This window comes from Falco punctatus (assembly GCF_963210335.1).
Source record: "Falco punctatus genome assembly, chromosome: 13".
NCBI classification, from domain to species: Eukaryota; Metazoa; Chordata; class Aves; order Falconiformes; family Falconidae; genus Falco; species Falco punctatus.
This window is the reverse complement of record NC_137593.1, coordinates 14,212,869-14,232,852: the sequence shown is the minus strand read 5'-3', so window position 1 is coordinate 14,232,852 and position 19,984 is coordinate 14,212,869. Positions and strand designations below refer to the sequence as shown.

At 43.2% G+C, this 19,984-nt stretch overlaps 1 protein-coding gene across 1 annotated transcript in view; it reads right to left on the bottom strand.

Annotated features, from left to right (window-relative positions):
* Positions 1 to 19,984, bottom strand: part of LOC308072311 (IgGFc-binding protein-like) — a 55,301-nt gene extending 35,317 nt beyond the window's left edge. Inside the window, exon 1 of the mRNA XM_080408971.1 lies at positions 1 to 19,984. This exon is cut by the window's left edge and continues 26,307 nt beyond it. The gene's annotated coding sequence lies outside the window, so the exon portion shown is untranslated.

Sequence of the window (19,984 nt, the reverse complement as noted above, 5' to 3'; positions counted from 1 at the left end):
AGCTTTTGTTAGTTCCTCATGTTTTGACTGCTTCAGTATTTGCAGATGATCTGTCCACTCTGCCATTGCTTTTGCCGCTGCTTTCCAGGAACAGAGCACAGCACCTGTCTTCCACCTTCTGTGTGCCTAAGCTGTCCTGCCCTTCCTTCCACTCTACCCCAGGCTGCCCCTTCCTGTCATCTTACCAGTTTCAGACTCCCAGATTCTGTCCTCACTTCTTGGACTTCTACTTCCACATGTATTTTTCTTGCTCTCTTCCCAGGATCTGTCTACTTCACCTGCTTCTGTCTTTACAGATTCTCCAGCTTGGTTTCCTTTCTGGCTGCTACACTGCTGTCTGTTCCAGTATGCCTTTCACGTGGCTCTGTGTCCAGACCTGAACTGGATGCTGTCATTCTCCTACCTGTCTGTGCCCAGTGGTATTGGGACAGCAGCTTGACAGTGAAAAGGAAGCAGGATGCCAGATCTGGTTCCCAATAATTTACCTGTTTAATCCCTTGCAACGCTTTAGTGCTGGGTAAATGAGGCTTTGTTCACATAAAGTTGGTCTGGAGCTTGCCAAAATAGGAAATGCAGTTACAAGGATCTGGCCAAACTGTATCCTGGCCAGAACTCTGATTCTTCCTGAAGTTGAAAGACATAGTGTCAACAAGCACAATTTTGGTAAATGTACTTCCCCTCAAGCAAATTATAAGCTCCTGGTTTTTAAAGGGAGTATTAACCTGTAATGCAGAAAAGGTCACTAGAATTTTAAGGTACAGACAAAGTAGAATTCTTGTTTTGTTTGGTTGGGGGGTGTGTGGGTATTTTATTTTTAAATGACCAGTGTTCTGCTTGGAGTGCACCAGGAAAACCAAGCCTGAGGCTCATAATACTAGGGAAAACGTTGTCCCAAACTGTTCAGTTTGGCTATATCATTAGTCACTGGAGATAGCAGCAGAGTTCTACTTTTAATTGCTCAAATTCTCAAAAGTAAGTAGTTATTTGGACTGCCTCCATTTCAAGCCATTCAAGTGCTGAGCTTCTGATAGCCTCTGAAAACCAAGTTTCTTCAGTGTAATTTTAAGCTGGGCAGGAGAAGTGAAATGTCCTGATCATCTGACACTTTAAAATGCAAGGCTTTCAATTTCTATGAGGTATCTGTTGGTCTTTTAGGCAGCCTCTGAGTAGAAGCTACAGAAGGGTGACTTTTAAGTGTTTGTCCATGCATAAAAGTATTTTAACTCTTCCCAGTTAGCTAACATAATCTCTGGTGCTTTGAAGGCACTGAAAGATCCAAGATACTGTAACAGAAATCTTGGCTCTGGAAGCTGTACATAGTCTCATTTTTTGTAATGACTCCTGTGAGTCAGGGCAACTTCCACTATGGGATGAATCAGTTGTAACTGAAAATCTCTGCATTGCACTGCATTGTGTAGATAGGTCCTGAGTCATGTTCTGTAATTGCCTCAGATTGCAGCTATAAAAAGTACAAAGATGAAATAAATCCTCCACCGCAGTATAACTATCTTAAATGGTGCCCTTTGACACTGCGTGACTGAGAGCATAGTGTAAGTGAAAGCTTAGGAGTTGTCCCATCCTCAGGTTAATGGAGCTGAGTAGGGGCTGAACAGGGGTCCTGTAGTTATTCAAATTTGAAGGTGATGGACAATGTAGTTTAGGCAGCTTAAAAATTTTTCAACATTTCCAGGCATGTCAAGGTAGGGCCCTTAGCATGGGAGGGAGCATCCCAAATCATGAACCCTTCCTGAAACCTGTGGGTAAAAACTAGTCTCAATATGGAAGAGCCATACTCTGAGGTACATATGAATGAAAGATGGTGTGTAAAAGATTCTTTAGGAATATAAAAGGGATCTGTAAAAGACCATCTAGGAAATACCCTCAAATTTCTGAAAGGGTTTTAAACTTTGAGGAAAACAAGCTTTTTCTCTGAGGTGGTTTCTTCATCTCTTGATATCAGGATTCTTTGAGTGACTTACGTGGTATGAGTGATGCTGAACAATGAAATCTATTTATCTAATATTATTGCAGTGACTGATAAAAAAGCATCACAGTTTTATTGCCCAGCTATTGCCAGCAGGAAACTTTAATCTCCCTCAGACTAAACCAAGCTGTCAGTGAAATGATTTCAACTAGGTATTCTCTGTCAACTCTTCAGTTTTGAAAAGAACATGCCCCTTTACTGGAGGCCAACTTGAAAGTTTACCTTCAGTTAGATACTGGACAGAAGACCCAAGGTTAGATCCTGGTTCTTACAGCCTATTCACATAGTGATGGGTAGATGTTCTAGTGTATATCCAGATGTTGACTTGGCCATGTTAACTCTGATGCAATGAGATTCAAAGAAATTGAGTGGGGTGGAGAGCCAGAGCTGTGTAATCACCAATCTCAATTTGGAAGCAATCTAGCCACACTCACAGAGCACAGATCTGGTAAGTCAGGATGAGAGGTGTGCTAGCTCAAGGCAATGTTGTAGGTGCTGCCCTTGCCTGTCCAAATGGTGATTTTTAGCAACACCAAGCATTATGAGCTGGTTCGGGGCCCTGAGCGGCAGTGTGCAGTTTGGAGGTACGCCTACTCTATTGTCCACCTATAGCATGGAGACAAAAATCCTTTTTTCCTATCACCTTCATCTGTTAGGACTGCAAAGTCTTTTGGGCACTGCCCATCTGTCAAAGTACTTTTGTATTACACCTTTTCTGACATGAAGCCTGATCTCAGCAGTGACACAGCCACAGTGGGTGGCAATAAAGCCTTGTCTGACGAATGCGGTTTTACTGCAGCCTGTCACGACTCAATAAAATGCATTGGTTTCCAGTTTGCTACTCTTTGATTCACTGACTTTGACCTAAGAAAACTTTAGGACCTCACCCGTTCTGCCTTACAGAGCCCCTTCTGCCAATGTGTCATCTCAGCAGAGATCAAGCAATGTCTCCGCTAGACCTGCCTATTGAGGAACTAAAAGACTTACTGAAAGCCCTGCCTTTGACCATCAAACTTTCCGTCAGTCCAACGGAACTGTGTAGATCAGCAAGACAATGAACATGAATTATATTTTGGGTGAGGCTTCTGTCTGAGGGTGGGGAAGAGCCCAGGTTGCTGGGTGTCAAGAGCTTATTTTTGTGGCCAAGTATATGTTTATATGTTGGGTTTATCTTGTTCCATGAACATAAAAATGTTCAACCCACAAGATGACTCAATAAATAAAGTTTCATTGCCTATCAAGAAATTATGCCAACAGGGAAGGAAAGAGGAAATGTCAAAACTCATTGTCTAAAGGTGAGGCAGATACTCAGTGTTTGCAGCTGAAGGTGCTACCAGCTTTCAGATTCCTCTCTGCCCTGGATGTGAGCCAAACCAGACAGCAGGAATGCACACCAGAAAGAGCAGCTCTTTCCTAAAGGGAGTGGTGCCAGATGAGGTGGGCAGGAGCTGGTCACTACGGTGGGGCAGAGAGCTGCAGCCCTGGTATGGGTACGTTTCCATTCTGACAGCAGCATGTGTGGTGGGGCAGCTCTTGGCCACCTGTCTCTTTGCTGTAAGGATTCCTCATGCTTTTCCTGTGTGGCAACTTCTGAGAGAATTTGCTGTCTATTCAGAAACTGCAAACCTTGCCATATGGCTGCTATATAATAAATCAAGGCACATATCAGTGTTATTTCTGTTGTCTGATGCTCACCACCCCACAACAGTTTTGTTTTTACTTTATCCACAACATCATAAAAAGATCTAAAAGCCTTACATCTTTGGGCTTCATTAAGTTGGTCTCTGTTCAGACAGACTGGACAGAAGATGCATGTTAAACAAATCAGAAGGAATGCCTGAGTGCACCCAACTGAAACAGATTTGTTTTCCAAGTATAAAAGAGGGTTTTTTATCACTCCTGCTGCATATATTTCAAAAGTGTTATACTGCAGGAACTCTTATTCTAAGGCTTCTTTGTAGCAGTAGTTGAAGGATTAAGGGCTGCTTGTTAGAATATATTTTTCTCTCAAAGAAAGTTGTAATCATAAGAAAGTGCTGGCTGTATAAGCCTTTGGCAGAGGATACACATGTGTAGTCAGGAAATCTTCTGTCTCTTGGATCCCTAGTGGGAGACATCAGCTCTCTCAAATAGCCTGTTCTACAGCCTTCCAATTAATGACTCTTATGTAACAATGACATAGCAAAAGCAAACCGCTATTTAAATATAGCATGTGACCATCCCAACCTCAGCTGGGCCTGCTGATGCTACAGTGCAGTTGTTTGGTGGTGGATAGCTTCCTCTGTATCACTGTGGAAGATAAAAGGCCAGGAGGATTCAATCCCAGTGGAGAAATGGGGATGCACTGAACTAGTAATCTCCTCTGCATCAGTAGGTGAAGTCTCACAGTAACAATGATGTGGAAGAGATTCATGACCCAGCCCACCTCCAACTAGGCTGTGGTCTCCCCATATCCCCTGACTGGCCCAGTGGGAATGTCTCTTGAAAATGCTGATGGAGGCATGGTAAAAGAAAGGAGTCCAAACTTGCCGGTCTGTAGCAGGCCAGCATGTTTTCCAACAGCTCAAACCTGCATAAATGCTCAGGAACCACTTGTGGGAGACCATTCACCAAACAGATGTAGCCATCATTTCTGTTTGCCTCAGACTGCAGCAAAGCACATTTGTTATCCTGAAAAGCCTGTTGCCATTTCTTCTTCTGATTGTAGTTTTAGACAAATAGAAGATTTTTCCTTTCCACTGGAGCTCATTTATCCAAGCTGCTTTTAGAGTTCTAGTGCAGACTTGTTTGCCTCCACTATCTATGACTTTAATGTAAGAAGGACTGGCGAAGTCTTTCCCCCCAGGACTTCCAGTAGCAACCAGATCACTGGTCTGGCTCAATCGCACCGGGAGGTGGCAGTGTGTAATCCCTGCTAACGGGCCTTGGACCAGCCGATGGCAATCGGCAGGGGCTGTGGGGCTGCCGTGAGCAATAGCCAGCCCTGGAGTTCATGTCCTCTGAAAGGCCACTCCCAGAACAGCAACAACAAAATCGCAAACAGTCTTTCTGGATTTTAGCATATCTCCATTCTTTCTGGTCCATAGGATGCAGAGGGCAACAATTTTTTCTCCTCGAGACACAAGCCTTTGCTGCATCTCTGGATGTTGCTACTTGTATCAGCCATCAGCTCTCTTGTCAGCCAGTGCTCTTGCTAGCAATGATTTGGTAGTATTTGTTAGGCAGGTTTTGTGGTTGGTGTCAGTCCAGAGTGCTGCATGTTTCCATTCCGGCTAAGACCCCACCTGTAAGGATTACATTTACAGATCTGGAAATGTAATCTATGTGGAAAACTAGTCTGCACAGTTCTTAGCTCTTCCACATGTTTCCAGATTCATTATTTTTCTTGTCTGATCAGTTCTTGGGACCATACTCCCATAGTGAAATAATATCTGCTTTGCCTGAGGTGTTAACATTACTATTTCCTGCCACAGTTCAGCATTTATGTTGTAAAAGGGACCCACCTTCGATGTGGCTTGTGATCATTTGGGATCATGTGGAAATGCCAGGGTCAGACCAATGGCTGGAGACTGGCTAAACAGACTCAGCAGAGCAGGTTTTCTGCTTCTTGCCCTCCTTCACCTGCCCTTACCTCTAATGTTTCACAGCTAGCTTGTTATGTTGAGAACTTTCAAGCTTTACAAACTTGTAAATCACAGTTGCATTTTTCTAGAAGCATAGAGTTATTACTAAGCTCCTATATAGCTTCATCTTCATGCCTGCAATACAGAAGAGTGACATTTCTACCAGCTATAAAGTCAGTCTATTCAACCACAGCTAAATTTATATTTAAATAATAAAACATGAAAATGTACAAAAAAATAAGGGCCCCTTATTAGCGCAAAACACATCCTGAGCTCAGCCCAGTGATCAAAAGGTATTTTACTGGCTTTTTCTAAATCACAGGCACCAAGGTACAGCTTCCAGTACACCACCCGGGGATGCACACTGACTACTCTGATGCATTCATGAGAAACAAACAGAGCACAGAAAATCTGAATGCAAATCAGAGATAGCAGAGCAGCTTGAATGGTGCCTCAGTCAAGGCTTGTGGTTCATGCAAGGTAGAGTATTTGTAGAATGCTGTGAAGAATTCAGGAGTAGGTTTTAGACTCCCACTGCTACAATTTGGGAACTCTAGGCTCATTTTCCCAAGTCTTATTATTTCTCAGCAACATAAAAAGGAACACAGACCTTAAGGGAGCCCCAAAGTGACCAAACACAGTCCCTCTGAAACCATGGCCACTAGGCGACCATGGAGATACACAGTCTCTGAGTCCATCTCTGTTAGGAAACAGAGAAGACAAAGAATAACTCTTTCATCAAAGAGAAACCTCACTCAACCAAGTCTTTCTCTTCTGACTTGGGCACCAGCTGGGCTGTTAAGAAGATGCCATAGTACTTTGTTGCTAATCTTTGCCACTGGTACTAACTGGGAGGAGGAGGGAGAAGCAACAGGGGAGAGCTTTTTCTCCCCTGGGGAAGGTAAAAACTTCTACAAGTATCTTCAGTGTGTGGAAGTGCTTATCTTCTGAAAAATATTTCTTTTTTTCATCAAAAGTCTACAAGTGAAGTCCAGCATTCTGTACCTTGGCAATGGTCACAATTTTTCAGAGGAAAGGAAGAAGCTTATTCATGGGAAATTCTGAAAGGAATTTCTGAGGGAAAGTGAATCTTCAGATCTAGGAAATCACAGTAGGTGATTTCCTCCAGCACTGTACAAAACACAGAGAAATTCATACCAGGCCTACAGCAGATTAATGTCTGTCTGTTCCCAGTAGTTTCTACACAGAATCTCCTGTCACAAGGCAAAACATTGTGCAGTATTTTTCTATTTCTTCCCAGCAATATCCTACAGGAATTTGAGGTATAATTGGCTAATGATTCTAGTCACTGCTCTGGGAAATAACTGTGCTCATCCCAGAAGGGCTTATGTTCATTATTTCTTCCTCATCCTGGAATTTGCTAGAGAAGTAGCCTTTACACCTCTTACTTGGCATCTGCTTGACAAACTGGAAGAGACTCTGCTTGTTTTTCTTGTGTTGCTAAGGCAGGAACTAGCACCCTAAGGACCAGGAACAGTCTTGCTGTGCAGAGGAGAGCAGTAGTACCTTCCAAAGCCGCTGGTGCAAATGGCACCCAGAAAGGAGCCAGCACAAACTCCTTCGCAGCAGTCCTGGTGCAAACACTGTAGGAAATGGAATGCTGAGCTGCATGGATGGCGAACTGGCTGTTTAATCAGAAGCTATGCTGAGCTTTCAACACCGGTGAGGTAGCCCCAAGCAGTAGAAATTAAAGATTCAAAATACACTTGTCAGCATCAGTATAACTAAATAATAGGGAAGAACAGAGTTCTGCAGGAGATGGCTTTGGCATGCTGCCTCTCTCCTTGCTCCAAACCCCTGGCAGCAGGCTGGCTGTGTTACTTGAAGTGGTATTCGATTATGGCCTGCCAGCCAGAGCCTCTGCCGCTCTGCTTGACTGCACAATGTGAGTGTGTTAGGACAAGTTTGCTGCAAGGGAAACTCCACTGAAGTCAAGAGAGTTGTACTAAGAACAAATCCAGCCCATCGTTAGCCTTTTTTTGAGGGTGAATTAAGCACTGATGCACACAGGCTCAGGTCCCACTGCAGTTGGCAGCAATCTTCTAAAGAGATTCAGGCCTGCTTATTCTGTGCTGCCTTGCTCTAGGACCAGCCAAACCATTTGGTGCTTCATTCCTCTGCACAGGGAGATATCATTAAGGACAAGTATCACAGGTGCTTATAGCTGTGCAAAAAACTTCCGAAATCTAAGAGGAATATATGTCACTGATAAAATACTATTTTTCTGGTACTGTAAACAATGGGGAAACTAGTTTTGAGACATCCACATGCAGTTACCACAACTAAGTTACTACTGTTTTGCCACTGATCGTATTACAGAAGCATCCAGCTAATTTACTTATCATCTCAAATTGCCTTCTGTGGCAATCTGGCTAGCACTCATTGCATTCCCTCTGTTCCCACTGTCTCCAGCTAGGACAGCTTCTGCAGCCCCATGCTGAGCTATCAGCATGGAGATCAGAACACATGAAGCTGAATATGTGGGGTAGTGTCTAGTGAAATCCGTTTTAAAATAAATAAATAAATAAAACCAGCATTGACACTTCTCCAAACATTGCATCATTTGTGGGAACCATTTACAGAGGAGAAACTTTCAGTTTTCAAAGATACCTACTACTAAGTTTTCAGGCTGCTGGATGGATTAGACATAAAAATCAGAGGGCCTGGCTGTAAAATAGATGATCAAAGTACTCCATGAGGTTCTCAGCAGTGTCCCAGGTTTTTGAGATTGTCTTCCAGGATTATTTTGTGAGATTTTCCCCCGATTTTCTTTTCTTTCCAAAACACTGGCTGAGGCCAAACGTTCCGAAGAATGAACCTCTCTGCGGGATCTCTGCCACCTAACGTACACCAGCACAACTGCACTGCCTTCCCTGAGGGAGCAGAAACCAGCTCCAGGCAAAGTCTGGACAGACGTGGCAGAAATGGATATACCGCTGGAACAGTGTTTTTCCAGACTCCAACAATACATTTGGTACTAGTGTTTTCTGTGGTGGTGGCCATGATATTCTGCTGCAGATTAGTAACGCAAGGGGAGGATTCTGTCTTTTGGTAATAATAAACCTGAAATACGGGTCACAAAACACACACAAAGGCCCTACCTGCTGTACAAAACCCAACAGACTTCTCATGGCTAGAAACTATGCCCATGGGCTGTATTAGCCTCTTGTTTACAGGCAAACTCATCCTTGGCAGTAGTGTCTCTGGAATAGAACCTCTGCAGTTGTACGGGGCTGTCAGTGCAGTCACGCTATGCTACAGATTTTAAAGGGCAGAAATATATTTAAGAATTAATTTGTAAACAGCATTGACATATCAGAGATGGGAAAAAAATCACTGATGTGTGCATGTGAATGGCTGAGATTGTACATGCTGATGTGCAGTCTCTGGCATTTGGGATTTCTGAGAGAATGTTATTAAAAAGGGATCTTATTATTCAAACTAACAGTTCCTTCAGAGAGCAGGTCAGGAGGGGGTGGGAGTGTTCTGTGAAGGCAGGGAAATTCAGATGGTAAGTAACATGTGATGGAGAGACTGCAAGGGGAACCCAGCCAGGTTTTGATTATGCCAGTTCACATCAACACAAAAGAATCAGTGACCTGCTGGATTTATATGGTCAGCTTTAGTGGCCTGATTCTACCTTTTATGTTAAACCCCATCAATGCTTCTTTTACGCCACTTTACAAGCCCTTTGCCTGATTGAGGCCGTAGACAGCAAGCCAAGCACGCACTGTTGCTCAGGAGACACAACAGCGATGTCAGGCAAACTTTCCACTCCACCCAGTGCAGGATTTTGGCCTGGATGTCCACATCTGTATGACAGTCCCGGGAGGTGGAGGTGGCAGATTTCAAAGATGTACTGATTCATGTGTAACCATCTTTCTTACCCATCTGTAGCCCTGGTCAGCTGTTGTGCTAGGAGACATGTGGAGGTAAGCAGCAGAGCAAATAAACAACAGGAATACATTTGCTTATACGTGTGAACATACAGCACCCAGCATAGTTGGAGAGCATGCAGCTTCACCTGTAGAGACTGATAGGACAGGCTTGAGAGACACTAAGAACTGTTCTGCATTGTCACAGACATGTTGTATGACTACAGACAGATTGCTTCAATTTGCTTTTTTATATTTTTACCCACCTGTAAAATGGGATGTCTGTGATCCAGATGTGGGAAATTAGGGCTAGGAGCATGCCCTGAGTCACTAAGTACAACTCCCCAGTAGAGCAGGCAGCCTTAACTTCATACTGACTTTAACTCAACTTCCAGTTCAGATGGGTAAGAAGGCCTTCAGCTTCCAGTAACCTAACCATTGCTCCATGCACTTCCCTTGCCTTGGGCTGTGCATGGATAGGGGATTTGGAGTTTGCATTATACTCTGCCTTCTCTTTTATTTTAACATGTAACTATTTTCCATGCTTGTATACGCATTGATGTAAGTGAAGAACAAGAGGTCTAGTAGGATAAAATAGTAATTTCAAAAGACTGTGCATTTAAATGAAGACAAGACAGCTGGTCTCGGTGTCAGAGAAACAAGACTGAGTCTCAAGAGGCTTAGGCTGAGTTCCTAATTCTGCTGGGCTCTATACAGAGGCTGTATTTTAACAATTTTCCTCTTACTGTCTGGCCTTCAACAAGACAACATTTCTGAGGCTGCTTTTATAAGCTGAGATAAATGTATAACTCACCTACTTTACGAAATCCAGACTGATTGATTCCCAACGAGATAGAGGAAACAAGCTAGGTGTAAGTTGTTTCAGTAGCTAAGAGGGTTAGTGTGACATGAATTTACATGCAGATTTGTACATATGCATAAATACAAACATACACAACTTCTGTACAGCACAGAAGGGAAGGATGTGGCATATGTGCATTTCCACAAATTAGAGTGAAGAAATTTTTTCAAGCTTTCCATAAATAAACTACAACTGGGAGCAAAGAAAAAAAGCAGAATTTCATTATAAAAAGGATTCATTTTCTAAATCTCTGAGGAGAGTAAATGTAGTTGTTCTAGGCATGGAAATGACTTTTTTTACTATTGTATTTGCTATATTAAATGTAGTTGGATCAATATGATAGGGTGGCTTGTAAATATACGCAGTTCTTGGCTGTGCTTTTCTACATTCAGTTATTTTGTGCTGTGCGGTGTTTTGAATGCAAATATATGGCCAGATATGTAGTTAATTGTATTTAGTGATTGGTCTAAAAAGCACTAGAAACTCCCCCCTGTATCTGAGTTATGGCTGAGCAGGTTAGAAGGTTCCCCAGCTTATGAATGTCCCCTAAGCCCAGCAGATCTCCTGGCAGCCTTGCTGTTCATGAAATGTCTTTGTCACAAATAGCAAATCTTGGCCTTTGGAATATCACAATCTCATTATGGGATGTCATCCCACAGCACAAATACATTATTCTCAGTGGATTTACAAACAGCATAACCTGTATTGCCAGTCGGACATGATAGATGTACTGGGTCCAGATTCACACTGAAACATGATTTACACTTGTCAGGACAGTGGCAAGAACAGGCTGCAGAGACTAGAAATACAGTCGAGAGAGTTTCTCCTTCATGGTTCCTTAGACACCACAATCCCTGTCCCAAAGCATGAGGAGGGAGCAGCTTTTCCTTGCTTTTTCAGTTACGGCTCGATGTAGGGAATAATATTCTGTTTGGTAATTTTGTCTGCAGGGTCTGAGCTGTGCCTTCCACCTGTGGGAGAAAGCGTGTTACCCCCCACCAATAAATAAGCTTTGTAATGTCCTTGTGAGCTCAGTCTATGGTTCCCAGAGATGTATCTTAGAGGGTGAGCGACAATGTCTTTATCTGTCCAAGTTACTTTGACTTCAGTGCAAATGGAATAAGGATTGAAGATGCACCCGCTGATGGCTCCGTAGCAGCCCTAGAAGCACATTTGTGTTTCCAGTTTTATCTGTCATTCCTTGCATCTGCACACACATCCAGTGAACTTCTATCCAAAGGGCTTAGGCCATGCATGGACAGCAGGGAGAGAAGGTTGTGCTGGTCAGTGCTGACCGCCTGCCCCTTAGGCAGTTCCACCCTCACAAGCACACGCCCTTCTCCGTATTTCGCCACAGGATGCAGTTCCCATTACCCAACTGCTACCAGCACCAAAGCATTTCTAGTGCCACGCAGGGAATGCGGACAAAAGGCTAGAAGCTGAGCTCTCCAAAGGAGATACCCTATGAGTTTCTGCTCCTGTGGGGCTATGGAAGGAGTATGGAAATTCACTAAACTAGTTGCTATGTTGAGTTGTCAAAAAACCAGATTAGGCAGGAGACACAGAGGGGTTTTTTTTCACCCAGGACACCTCAAATTGTTTTGTTGAGTGTGTCTCAGTATCACCCTGCACTCCTAGAGGAACCACCCCCAGCAGCTTTCCAGGTGCTCCTTGCGTGCATGTGGCCCCACTGCCTGCTCCCTGCTCAAAGGCAGAGCTGTTGGTTTTGCTGATGCTTGAAATTGATCCTCCAGCTCAAGCTCTGTATGAGCCTACAATCCAGACCTGAGCTGCACAGGGAGCTGGCCTCACAGCATGCATGTCTGCATGGTTAGGGTACCCTTTCAGTCACTTGTCAGTTTGCTGGTGGAGGCAGGCTATCCAGCATCCCAGTGAATGAGGGAGCAAAATGCTAATAACAACAACAACAAAAAGAATACCAGTAAGAACAGGTTGGTTTTATTTAATCCAAGAACAGGCCTCCCTAAGAAAGGGAAGCATAATTGTCTGGAAATGAAGGTAAATCAAACTGAAATGGGGAAATTGGCTCCACCAGAGCCTAAAATAAATGTGAGCAGACCTCCAGGGTTCTGTGAGATGAGACAAATGAGAAAGGAAATGATCCACTTAGAGCTAGAGTCCAGATATCTTATTAACATAGAAGGGACAGCAGGAAAGGCCTTAGGGGATGTCTGCAGAGCTCTGTCACCCACAGAGCCAAGGACTGATGGTACTCAATATCATGGCAGCCTGCGAGGCCAGCAGGGACTCCCTGTTCCTAGGGCACAGGGCGGAAACTTTCACTGTTTCTTAAGGAAGGAGGCAATCAGAACATCCTTTGCACATGCTTGTTGGGCAGGAGTGTGGGGTCCTTCTGGGAAGACAACGTGCTCCACTTTCTGGAGGTAGGAGAAGCAGTGAAGGGTACCCTGAGGGAGTAGGGAAGCAAAGGAAATTGGCTGGGATGTAAGCGGAATTTGGAAAGAGGAGTACGAGTTGTAGAACTCACCCTGCCATCTTGAATGGGACCTGGTCCCCAGAAAGGAATTACCTTTGCCTAACATTTGGACTAGTACACATACTTAAAACTGTACCCTTTCACATGAGCAGCAGGCTGTAGTGAAGTGCTGAAGTGAGCTCTCAATCCAAATTCAAGGCCACCCTGGGTCAATGACCACCTAGCCCAGCAAAATGGAAGCAAAGCAGAACAGAGCTGGCACATCTCCAAACAGAAACTTACAACCTAATTTGCATTTCTCAGCTATGGGCATTTTAAGCCCAAAGCCTGTCTGAGTAAAGTGTCTGTGAAAATCAGGGCTTTTCCAGTCCAGAGAGTTTGTTTATAGCTCAGGTCTGCATGAGCCTAGTGCTTGAATTTCTCATCTGTGAAATTTTAATGGGTGAGCCATAAAAAGGAGAGAGTTTGCATGGTTTTACAGTAAAATCATGGATTTATATTTTAAATATGAGATATCCACTGTGCAAAATCACAGTCAAGTACAAGGTGAGTAAATGTAAATGTGAAAAGGAAATGAAAATTAAATGAAAAAAGTACCTGCATGACAGTGTTGACAGATTACGGTTATGTTCCCATGGTCACCAGTGCAACTAGTCTGTCTCCCTAGATAGAAGTTAGTAAACTAGACGATCAATTATGTCTTCATTTCTGCTGGGGATACCTTTTTTTGCAAAGTTCATGCTAGCACTGATTCATTCTAACCTTTAAGTATTAAAAAAAAAAAAAAAAAAAAAAAAAAAAAAAGTGACTCGATATGCTGAAAAAAAAATTGATACAGATGAGGAATTGATAGTGTTGCCTATGCAATGGCAATGTGTTTTCAATTTAAAAATTCTGTGTATCAGAAACTGCCTCTCCCTAAAACAGAGCAGTTTGAGTTCGGTGTGTAATTACATTGTTTTTCTAATGCAGGGAAACGGCCACCTGGGAAATGAGCGTGTGCAGAAGCAGCACACAGACATTGCTATCTCTCATTAGGTCAGACTTGTGGGGGAAATTCCCCAAATTAAATCTCTACAGTAGATTTATATGGGTTCTGATCCAGAGAAAAAAGTGGGGCTTCTGTCCAGCCTCTCTTCAATACTCAACTCCTGATTTGCCACCTTCTTAGGCCAGCACCCAAGCTGCTGTACTGGGAGTCTTGCTGCTGTGTGCTTCATCACTGCATCCTGCCACACAGCTTTGAAATTTTCTGGACCTGTTTCTCTTGACAGATAAATAAAATTGCTTCTGAATGCAAAGATACACAAGATACAGCTGTGAGTAACAGCTACCCTTGAGCCCAGTATTTCACCTAATTGCCTAATCAGTTGAAAAGAGAAGCAGGAGCCTTCTTGATAGTTGAGGGACTGAAATATCAATGCTTCTGTGCTGAATTCATGCTTCACTACAGCCTGTCTCTGAGCCTAGGCATTTCTGCTCACTGAAGATGTACTGACATTTACCTTCTTCAATCCATTACTCTTTGGCTGTCCATGGGAGCAGCAGTTCTTCAAATTCAGGTGATTTAAGTAGGTATCCAAGTGTTAACTTCCCTTGTCTTCATAAAGTGGTTCAGGGTTGCCCAGAGGAAGACACTCTGCTTTTGGGTTACCAGCACTTCCACCTGGCGTGAATCAAGAACAGCTTTTCCACTTTCACTCTGCAATTTACCATCTTGCAGACTGCCTTTCAAAATCTCACTGATTAGTAGTCCTTGAGGTCAAACACTGTATCATTGCCAGAACAAGGGCAAAAACCCAAAGCAGGGAAAGAGTCCTGTGAAATTGTTTGGCCACAAGGCCATAGGAAATGGCTGCTGCCTTGCTTAAGGCTGTTGGTTAGGGCCCAGTGTTCATCTTCAAGTAATTCCAGTCTCATCTACATCCTGCCTGCAGTGATTTGCCAGGAGCTCCATGTATCCCCTTTTGTTATGCTCTTTCCATCATAACAACACTCTTACTTCATACTGTGTTCTGCCTCATGTGAACCCATACATGGCAGAGTGCAGTCAATAAATGGATTTACCTTGAGGCCTTCACTGAGTGTTAGATCAGCTCCAAAGTGTACTGGTGGCTCTTCCTAAATAACATGAATCTTAACTTTGCCTGGCAACCTTTCCGAGTGTCTCTGCTTAGTCTTCTACACCCTCGTTTCAGCTTCTGGCTGAAGCATCAGAGCCTTCTGAGAGCTTTAGCTGACTGATATTAGTGACACTCCAGCCGTGTCTCCAAGACATCAAAATAAACATTTTGTTTGGAGCAGGAAAGTGTTGGGCTGAATTTGTTTGCAGCAGGAACAGAATTTTGCTAAGGAGTTTGTTGTCCGTAGTACAAGGAAGGGTTAAATTTTTGTCATGGGTGATAGACCTGTGAATAAGTATGTCATTAGTGCCCATAATCCCAACACTTACTTCTGCTCTACAATGAAAGTGAAGCATTTCATGACAGTTAGAAATATGGCAAGGCAAATATCTACCTTTTGAGACTCTGCCTAGGTCTCACTGTGTGTATGTATGCGTTTTCACTGGCTGTGGCCAAAGCCTGGCTCTGTTTCCATAATTTTCAGTATCCGGCTTTAAGAAAAGATGAAAAAAAAATGTCTGCAGAGTTACCCAGCTTGTCAAGGGTAATCAGACTCAAAGATGGTGAGACTGCAGGACAACGCCTACCATGTCCCTGATGTCTTGAATCTCACAGCAAAAGGTTTACATAGGTTGAAGGGTCCACTGAAACTATGCCAATCGTCCTGTGACAGATGATATAAATCTGAGATTTCTACAGGCCTTCCACATGAAGGGAGAAAAAGAAAATAAACTTGTGATTTTCACTTCTTTGAAAGTCTTTCCTGTAACACCAAAGGAATGTAATGCTGGACTAATGTGGGTGCAGGGATCTCCATCTGTTATGCTGGCCGATATTGCCTTGCTTCTGTGTTTCTTCACAGACTTACGCTCATGTGAGAGCTCTCTCAGGTAGAGATCCTCCTTTTTTGTTTTTGTTTTTTTTTTTGGCACAGCATTTGACACAGCAGGGTTTAACTCCATAACCAGCTTTTGTGTGCTAGCATAAAACATTACTGACTTGATTACTGTTTAAGAACAAATCAGACTTTCAAAGCTGCGTGTTGTTCTTGCACTAGGCTTCTGTGTATAGGTGAACTCCATCCTTTGAGATCTCATTATAGGGCAGGGTTTCATGCTCTAAAGATGTAGCAAGGGCAACAAATTAGGGAATTCTCATGCCCTACATCTCACTCCACTTACCCACCTGGTTTTACCAGGGCAACCATTTCCGAGGCCCATGCTAAGAACCAGAATGGAGAACTGATCTGGCTTTATGAAGAGGAAAACGGCTAAAGAATGAAACTATATATTCACTGCTGGCCCACTAAGCAAAGTCTCAGATCCTAGGGAATTCATTGCAGCAAGTGAATGAGAACCAGCAGTAGTACTGGGTTGTGTATGGAAACCAGTATAGCTGCTGAATGCTTGATATGCTGAAATGCAGTCTGGAAGTGATGCTCTGAAGTCTTGTCTTCCTTCCAGTTTCTCCTTCGCCCATTAAAGTAATAAAACCTTCTACCCACTTATTAAGAACCAGCTGTCTCTGCTTTTAAATGAGATGTTGGTTAGGAAAGCATGGGAGCAGTGACTTGGTACTCATTACCTGAATTGGCAGAGGTGCAAACCTGTGTCAACAGGGAGTGTTGGTCAGGCCAGCCAAGAGTGTTGCAGCTCTGTTTCAGCGTTACACTTAGCTGCTCTGCTTCACAAGCACTGATCTACTTGCTTTTTCTTTCATCTCATGCAGAGCACAGAGTGCAGAGGGACAGGTGCTCTGATTCCTCTGATGAGGTCAAGTTGATGACTTCTAGTTTGCTCATCTGTGCAGCAAAGAAATCAGTCAGTTGAGGTAACACGCTGGCATGAATTTTGCCCCAAAGCCTCTTCAGCTAAAGCTGTGAGAATGGCTTTTGTTCTGCCACAATGGAGAGAGGAATTCTCATGTATATTTTAAACAGCATTCTGAAAGCAAGGACTGATCTTCCTTGCTAAATCAAGAGAAATTCAACTGAACTCAGTGAAAATTGCACCTGAAATTTCTCAGAGTGATAATAGGATCAGGTCTTGCAAGCTCTCCCTTATGCCTATAGGGTTAATTGCCATTTGCAAATTAATGTTCATTTGTTTCTGTCTAAATGAGCCATGAGAATCCAGCCATGGTTACAAATAAGCGTACTAACACTGGTAGCATTGTCCTTTCCTGTCTACTGTTTCTCTCCTGTCCTGAGTTGATTTGGACACAAGTGGCATCACTCACTTCCAGAGTGATTGCACCCAGGGTAAGTGGATGTGACAGAGAAAGGAAATAGCAAGAGGACCTGACCCCGCAGAAAAGCAGGGAGACACTTCCATGAATCAGTACAGAAGAGGACTGTGCACATCTGCAAATCTATGGAGGAAAGAATGTGATTTTATGGCATCACTTGAAACGCAAGAGAATGTAAATTAATCTATAATCCAGAGTGGACTAAAAAACTTCAGCAGACTGTTGACAGAGATGTGTCCACTTACCTCATGTTCTTACCTCATGTATAACTACAGAACACCTGATGGCTCCTGAGTATGAATAACATTGGCAGGTGGTCTTGTGTTGTCATTGTCTGCCTCATCATTATAGCTACAGTTCCACCCCATCCTTAACGTTGGTAACTAAGCAGGTACAAATTCTTGTATCTCCAAGGATTTGCACACACAAAGTTGTATTTTAAATTCAGAGGCCTCTTTTCACCCTCTGCTTTCACTGGAGAGTGCATAGTTGCTGACTACATTCTCTTCTAGTGTGTGAGACCCTCAGATAGATAAACAACTTTGATATTTCTTTACTCTGGCAGGTTCACACAGATCTACTTGAGGAAGCCACACTGCAGTGGAATGTCCCAACACAGTGTAGGCTGGCTAGAAAAGGCAAGCTCATGTAGTTAAACCTACCAGCAAGAAAATGAGATTTAACCTACCCCTGACATCTTCACTGTAGGGGGCTATATGGGGAGAACTGGTGACAGCTACCCAAATTTTAAAGTAAATTGTGTTGGTGTTACAGAGGTGGATAGATGACTGTCTGGCTGACCAACTTCTTGGCTTTAATACACAGTCATCAGTGTCAGCTCCCCAACATGCTGCAAGGCGCAGTTTCTATTAGAGCTTTCCTGCTGGAAATTAAGTAAATATACTTAGAACAAAGCAAACTAAAAAGTTACAGTCCATTAATAATAACTGAGCAGAATGGAGAAAGGAAGAACAGGATAGCTCAAAGAGTCAGGAGCTAAATAACTGCAGAGATCATAGAGATGCACAGATCAGACAGGACCATAGTCACTTGCCACTGTGTATTACAGCCAAAATGTTGGTCAGCCAGCCATCTACCCACCTCCGTAACACCTCTGCATTATGGATCTGCACATCTCTGGTTGCCTGTTACACAATGCAGTGGGTGTGAATGATTCAATAACTTTTGCTTATAATATACCTGGGCTGGCCTGGCTGACGGCATAATTTACTGTAGTTTTATCCATAACATTTCACAAACTGTTCTTGTGTCTCTATTTTACTCTTCCATAAGCAGCTGTTAGCCTTTCTTCCGCATACTTACAGTCTTCATCTTTTTCTCCTCTAACAGCGTGTTGTTTACATGCCCTGATTGGAGTAATCAAAGGAACTTGAGAGATGGCTGGCTCATCCAGTTTGATTTTCTGCATAAAGGTAGGCTCTTTCTTTAAACCTTGGAGTGATGTTATACAGGTTTCCTCAAATCTCCCTTTTTCCCACAAAATGAAGAAGTCAGTTTTACCCAGCGCAAGACACTGTTTCAAGTCAGATTGTAGCTGTCTATATACATCAGTGGAAAACGCAAACATCTGCACTGAATTGCTACCACACTGGGCTCACAGCCACTGTCTAGTTTCATCCACCTACTTCATCTACTTCAGTTCAGAGCTCTGTGGATGAGCAACTCCTTTTATTTTCTGTATAAGTAGGGTCTAGCTGCCATACATTAATCTGATAAAAACCATAAACCCAGTAAAATTTACAACTAAGTCACTGAGGTTTCTAAACCTGTTCCAGTGGATTTCCTGATGTTGAAGCTGATGTTTAAAAGCATCTCTACAGTATGACAGAGATGGTTCTAAGCCTGAGACAATTTCCCTGCCATGCTCTTGTTTCAGGGTACAACCACTTGAAAAGCACATGGTAGAAGGAAGGAATGTGTTGGTGACATCTGGTCACACAACATAATGCCCACATTTAGGACATGTGTGCATGCCATGTGTGCATCTAGTTTCATAATCAAGCTAGGCAAGCAAGCCTATAACGTTTAATCAAACATGCATGCATACTATTGTTTTAGTCACAAGTGGGCCAAGGTGGAAGAATGGGCACCTTCCAAGGTCCTTTGTAAGCAGCAGCATTCCTCCTTGGCAAATAGATTGGGAAGCAGTACAGTAGACATTTTTCCTCATCATTTTCTCTGCTGAAAGGAGGCAATTTCTCAGCTGTGGGATGCCTTCTGGAATATATCAGCTAGCCATTGCTCCTATGCACTTTTGGGACTCCTGTCCCACTTTGGATTTCCTCTAAGCTGCACAAAGTGAAACACTGCAGGAGAATGAATTAATAATGTAGGAAGGTCCCATGGTCCCAAATTGATGAAATTCAGGCTGGTGAGTAGGCTGGGATGCTGACCTGGATCAGGATTGAGATCTTGGCATTTAGCTAAATCTCTAGGAGCTAGCAGCTAGAACTGACAGATTAAAGTATTTGCTGTTTCTCAGGCAAAATCTCTCAGCCTCCCATGTGCATTCTCCTGTACCAAAGAGTTTTGTGATGTTCTATATCCATTTATTTTCTGTCATCTAGTCTGCGTGCAGGATACAGACAGCACAGTGGACCTGTTTCTTGTGGCTTTCTCCTACTCTGACCATGTATGCCAAAACAAGTATTTGGAAATTCCTCCTCCATAGGCATCTCCAGCCCTCCCCATCTGGAGCATAAATACCTACCTGGACTTCTCAGCTCTAGAGCAGGACACAATGGGGGAAAAGGGCACACAGAGGTATTGT